The sequence below is a fragment of the Setaria viridis genome, chromosome 6 (assembly GCF_005286985.2).
Source record: "Setaria viridis chromosome 6, Setaria_viridis_v4.0, whole genome shotgun sequence".
Lineage (NCBI taxonomy): Eukaryota > Viridiplantae > Streptophyta > Magnoliopsida > Poales > Poaceae > Setaria > Setaria viridis.
In genome coordinates this window covers 5,636,503-5,643,165 of record NC_048268.2, presented here as the reverse complement: position 1 = coordinate 5,643,165, position 6,663 = coordinate 5,636,503, and the positions used below count along the sequence as shown (strand labels likewise).

At 47.9% G+C, this 6,663-nt stretch overlaps 1 non-coding gene across 1 annotated transcript; it reads right to left on the bottom strand.

The window, feature by feature from the left end:
- Positions 1 to 647: 647 nt before the first annotated feature.
- Positions 648 to 786, bottom strand: LOC117862314 (small nucleolar RNA Z247). Its single transcript, XR_004641964.1, has one exon. It is a non-coding gene; the product is annotated as a small nucleolar RNA Z247 (small nucleolar RNA).
- Between the last annotated feature and the right edge of the window lie 5,877 nt (positions 787 to 6,663).

Here is a 6,663-nt window from a genome sequence, read left to right as displayed (position 1 = left end):
CGCCGACGCTAGGAGGAGGTGGCGGCATAGGGGCACCACCGCCGGCGCCAACAGGCACACCAGATGGCGGCACAGAGCCATCAGTAGGGGCGGTGGCGTCGCCGAACATGGAAGAGTTGGTGGAGGAGAGGGTGGCCATGGCGTGCGGCAGGGAGAGTGCGCACGCCACAGGAGGTGCAGCAGAGGGGTTGGTGGCGGCGTAGCAGGAGGGGCGCCGCCCTAGGGTTACGCGCGGGACAGGAGGGAGGCGTTAGGGAGAGGAGAGGAGGTCCACGATCTAATCTTGTGATACCATGTAGAGAAGTATATGGGAAACACCACACACCCTAATGAGGGGGGGGTGACCTCTATATATATGACCAATATGGCTTGGAGTACAAGGAATACATCAAGTGTACAAGGAAGGATAAATACATCCTAATATACTTCCTGATAGGGACCCATGGGGTACCCATATCCCTCACTGCTGTTGGAGGAGCTACTACTGTTGGAGAAATTTCCACGCCCTCTAGAGCTGTGGCCGCCTAACCCTCGCCCGCGACTTCTATGGCAACCACGAGGATTGAAGCCTCCTCGACCTCTAGAAGTTGAATCTGCCGAGAATTGGTAGTGACCTCCTGAACGTTGATCAAACATGTCCAGGCGCATCTCATATGCCATGATTTGAGCATAGAGATCATTGATGGAGATTGGATCCGACCAACCCAAGACAAAAGAGACAATGGGATTATATTCAAAATCAAGACCATTCAAAATAAAATATATCATCTCATCATTGTCGATAGACTTCCCCGCAGCAGCAATTTCATCTCCTATAGTTTTCATCTTGTTGAAGTACATCGCGATGTTCATGCTTCCCTTCTTGAGGCTTGCAAGTTGCATCCGTAGATTGGTTACTCGTGCACGTGATTGTGTCGAGTACATGTCTTCGAATGCCACCCAAACTTTGGACAACGATGTCAACATAGCAACCTGCGCCAACACTGTGGACGACAGGGAGTTGACGAGATGGCCTAGTACTGCTGGTCCTACGCCAGCCAGATCTCATACGCCGGGTTGGAGACGTCATTCTTCTTGTCATCTTGAATTGTTTTCAGTGGTGCTGGGATTGAGCCGTCAAGGATGCCAAGAAGACGAGCACCCTTGATCGGCGGCAACACCTTTGCCTTCCAAAGAATAAAGTTCTCTCACGTGAGCTTCTCAGAGATGGGCGGCCCGAGAGCACTTGATGACGACAAGGAGGAGCTAGAAGCCATGGCAGCTTAGATGTATTTTGAGGAAGTAGCTCTGATTACCATGATAGACAAGATGGTAATTGGGGGAACGTGGCTGCTTGCCTAGGCTAGCGCACGGCTTCGTGTTATATATGGGAAATTCCCAACGGATTACAAGAGTTTGATTACAATGTGTGGCATAAGATATAGTTGGTTTAAACTTCCTCTATCTATACAACATCTATGTATAACTCAAGGTTTAACCAACATATCTATTTAACCAAAACCATCACGTTCATTTGATGTGTTAACATAAAACTCTTTTACAAGAGAGAAGACGTGTTAACATGAAACTCTTTTACAAGAGAGAAACTGAAACCTATCCTTTAACACTCTTGACCTCGGTTCAATATAAATTTAAAGCTGGGATCAAAAAAGGAATAACTCGATATTTTCTTGATAAAATTCGGTTGGGAATATGTCCCAACCAGTCCAGACTCCTACCGAATTTTCCCAGATTATAGCGGATTTAACAAAAAAATTAAATATGTCTAGTAAATTGTGGTATACTGCGTTGGCCAGTACATAATTTTCATCCCTAAATCCCTTCCCATTTTCATCCCCAGTGAAGCATACATCCTTTTCTTTTGAAATTCCTTAAATAAGTTCTTGTAATTTTACAAATCTAGCTCTTTGTTGGGGATAGATCCCAGTACTCGTATGGAAGGAAGAAGACGGGCTCCTACTAGGATTCCCCTGTAATCCTACAAAGACTCATATCCTATAATCCTACTAGGACTCCTACCTTGTAACCAACTAGTAATCCTGCCCCTTGTAGTATAAAGGAGGGTTGGGGTACTTAGATCGATAGAACCACAACAGAGGACCAAATCCTTAATACCAAACATCACCTAAGCGTAGGACACAATATACAACACCCTAAATAGGACGTAGGGTATTATGCTACTCTGGCGGCCCGAACCTGTATAAATCTGTGTCTTGTATCCTCGATTTTACCATCAAGTTCTAGATCGGGCGATCCCTCCCAACCAATCTACTACCTCGGGATACCCCTCGGTAGGTTGCCAGGTATAAAACATCGACATTTGGCGTGCCAGGTAGGGGTGATCGTCGAGATCATCGAGTGAGCTTGAAGGACCTCATCATCAAAACCAAAAGTCATCTTTGCCTCGAGAGTCACCGAGTGCGAGAGCAAGTCGGCGCGCAGCATCAATATTACCAGGACTCGTCGAATCCGAAAAAAAGTCTCCACACGTTGTTCCGGATAAAGGTAGAGGCACGGCAACAAGGCAATTCGGGATTCGTCGATTCCGAATTGAAGTCCATCACAGAATAGCAACACTCCGCAATGAATCCATCCATCTCCAAAAGTTGTGGTACCGCACATTACTGACGTCCAAATACAGGAAGCGGAATTGAGTGTCAGCACATACAGCGAGATGGAATAGAGCATCCAGCTACTGCCCCTGTTCGTATGGCACAAAATTCAACTTGGTTTGTGCTACACGCACACGGAAGACCATCGCAAGATTCCAAGATCTTCACTCAATGTACACAGCAGACGTATGCGAGCATTACTACACCAACATCCGATCGCATCGACTCACCGACGACTACTTCAACTTCGCAAGGGTGCTCGGCGACCCGTCGACAACTACCTCGACTACTCATCTCAGCTAGAAAACTAGTCGGAGATGGGCCTCACATCGTCGACAACTAGTCAAAATCGACTCCGACTAGTCAGCTTCAGCAACAACCGTCGCAACTTCATCGACGACCGCCACGACTTCATCGACAATCGTGCACGAATCAAGCTAAGTCACTTGTTTAATAATTATTTTTTCTCTGGCTTGTTTTAGCATGATTGGCCAATGTGCCGACTACTACTTATGTGTGGACACCGACGGAAACTACCCTCTAGAGCTACACTTTGCCGACTACTCCTAGTGTAGGTTGACCGATAGCCACGGGTTTGGTACACCGACTTATGGAGGCTATGGCTATGGGTTTGTTGCACTGAGTGCTGGGGGCTCACAACGGCTACACCCTAACGAGACACAAATCCTTTGTGCGGCAACACGCGCTCTTCTCGCTAAAAGGCAGAAAATTCTCAACAACTACTTTAAGTGCAATCGCGCTCTTTTTTGTTGCAATGCCAACTACTCATTTCCAATGTCTTCTCTTAGTAGTCGCTAATCTCCTCGAGCAGAACACGTCTTAATCCATGAAAGCCTCGGATCTTCTGTCATGCCTAAACGCTAGGACGCAAGACAAAGATCTCTGTAGCAGTAGTGCGAGTACACGTACACAAGACAAAGATCTCACACGCAGTGGCAATGGCTAAACACGAACTGAAAGCCTAAAACGTAACAGGCTAACTACTCGGGAGAAATATGGCCGAAACAAGAGCATGACACACAACATTTACATTCATCACTGAATAAATTTCGGTAGTTTTAATATGCTACATAATGTATGCGTCTCTTTTTTCAGGTCAAGCTTCGACGACGATTCTCCGGGACGCTCAGCGTACCTCCAATGGCTCAGCTAGTTCTCAAACTCGGGCGCTAAGCTCCAATTACTACTCGGAATGCCTCCAGTAGCTCCACTAGCTCTCAAGCTCGGGGGCTAAGCGTCAACAACTACTCGACATGGCTCCTACGGCTCACCTGGTGCATAACCTCGGAGAGCTATACACCGCAAAACTACTTGAAAGACAACTGATGTGAATACTAAAAGACCCTCAGATTGATTATTTAACAATCCAACGCTCAGGGGCTGATCAGCTACACCCAACAGTTGATTTTTTCAAGATAAAAGAAGAAGATACAAAATGATTATGATCCTCAGCCTAATTCTTCGATTCATCTCGCCTTCCCTCTCCATTTCACTCTCTCCCCTCTTTTTAAGCCAAGCTGACATATATGTACATACCATGGAAGGCTATTATATAGTAGAAACTTATATGTGTTAACAATCCTTCACGTTGACTCTTACAAACAGCCTAAATACTCTGCTTGCAAGGAAGACTCGAACCGATGTCGAACTGATTTCCATATAGAAAAGTCCATTTTTAACCATCCAACTACCGCCTCCATTTGAGTTTGGTCATCCAATTCTAAAATCAGAAATTTTTTACCACTCAACTGTCAAAACCATTCAAAATTGACTATCTAGCTATTTTAATGGGTGGTTTTGCTCATGTGGATGACACACAGCAGTGGACCCACATGTCAGGTACTCTTATTTTCTTCTCTTTCTTCTCTAACTTCTTTCTTCGGCTCCGGCGCTGGCAGTAGCACCATCCACGGGCTCACCGTCGAGGCGGTAGTGGTGGCCCCATAGAGAGGACGGCGGCCGCAGCCTGGCGCGAGCAGATTCACCAGCAGCGGCTTGACATGAGGGAGGACAGTGGCGGCCCGGCACGAGGGTGGATGGCGGCAACCCAGCTCGGGCGTATGGCAGCTGCAGCCTGGCGCAGGTATCAGCTGCAGCCGTAGTGGCATCCTCGCGTGAGGGTGGATGATGACGAGGTCCAGCGTGGGGATGATAGCGGCGGCGGCCCCGCAGGGGAGAGGGGGGGGGCGACAGCCAAACGCCATTCCACACCGCAGCCAAGCGTCGTTGCGCCGCCCACCAAGCGCTTACCCCTTTTCACACTGTTGCTCGTGATGGGGCACACCGCCGCTCGTGGGCAGCAGCACAGGTGGCGTGACGACTGCAGTTGGGGGCGGGACGCTGCTACCACGGAGGGCCACCTCCGTGCTGCGGATCTTGGGCTCCTTGCACCTGGAGGAGAGCTCGTCGGTGGGGAGCATGAACGTGGCCGCACACACACCGAGGAGAAGAGGTCGTCGATGGGCAGAGGGGGAGAGAGAGGAAGAGGAAGGAAGAAAAGAAAGGGATGACGTCAACAAGGTGGAGAGGGAAGAGAGAAGAGGTGTTGACATGTGGACCTCATCGCTATGTGGTGTACACATCAGCAAAATTGTAATACCTGCCATTTTTAGTCATCAAAGTAGCTCTGAAGAAATAGAAGCAATTCATGAAGAAAAGGAGAAGAAATTGGCTAAAAATCAAATTCGGGTCAAATTTGACCGAAATTTGAATTTTGAATTTGAAATTCAGAAAAATTTGGCAAAAATATGGAATGGAAGTATAAGAGTGATTAGAACTTGAAGATCAAGATTTGGGACAAGATCTGGTCCTAAATACCTCAGGAAAATCAAAGAAAGGAATTAAAACCGAATTGCACTGTTCACCGTCCGACAATAGCAATTTCAGAAAAACAGCACTAGAGTCCATTTTGGGAATTGATTTGTGACAAATTATTCAAATAAGTGGGTCGAGACAGCTATACCATATTGGAGTATGGACTTTGGACAAGTATCTTCAGGTGTTGTTGATCAAGAATAGTAGAGGGAACCATTTCTAATGAAGGCTCAAAGTTAGCACCTTGTCACGGTAGACTGCACTACTGAATTTGTCTGAAGTCTGAAACAACAACATGTAGCCGAGTTTGGAGCCGATTTCAGAGAAATGTAGAGCAAAAGGTGTAAGTGTTTATGGGAAAAATGGAATCTTTGGAAGTTGTAGAACACAAATGGATGGAAGTTGGACTGAGAAGAATGGAATTGGTGCACTGAAAATGAATTAGCAGATGGGTACATGACCACATCGAATGATTGACGAACTGAATGGGAAGTACAGAAGGATTCAGTTACTTGCCAGAGAAAAACTTAAATTTGAAAACTTTTGGATGCTTATCTCGGGCAAAGGTTTAAATATGAATTGTAGAGCTCAAGTTTATCTACAACTTTGGTTAAGTGACTTGTGGACCGTCGGATGCGATTTTGACCGTGGTGGAGCTCTGAAGTTTCGGACATCAGAAAAACAAGAAAGGAGGGGGGGTTGACAGAGCCGCGCCCGACGTGTCGCTGCCGGTGCCTCTGCCGCTGTCCAGCTCACATAGCTAGGCCACCTCCTCACCACGCAAGCCTATGAGTAGACCACGGTGTCAAACATGCGCACGGTGAAAGCTTCGAATAACTACCGCTCCCGCCGTCCGTTTCTACTGCCTGCTCTTTTACCGCCGCCGCCCTTTCTGTCAAAGCCGCCGTCGCCGAGCAAATTCCCCCACCACACCGCCGCTCTCGTCGATTCCCTCCATCCACACCTCCATACACACCCCACCGACAACCCTAGCAACTTGTTGCCCAGTCTCTCCGCCGGCATGCCATAAACCTCCGTCGTCTCCGTCCGCCGTCGCCGCACCTCCTGCTCACGGTGAGCACCCTTTTGCCGCTACTCTCTGTCCGTATGGGTAGTCGTAGACGAGTCCTCGGGGCACTAGGAAGCTGTAGCAGTAGTTGTCGGGGTAGGTTGTGCCGTCGTCGTACTTAGCCACGACCGGCCATAGGCGCCGCCG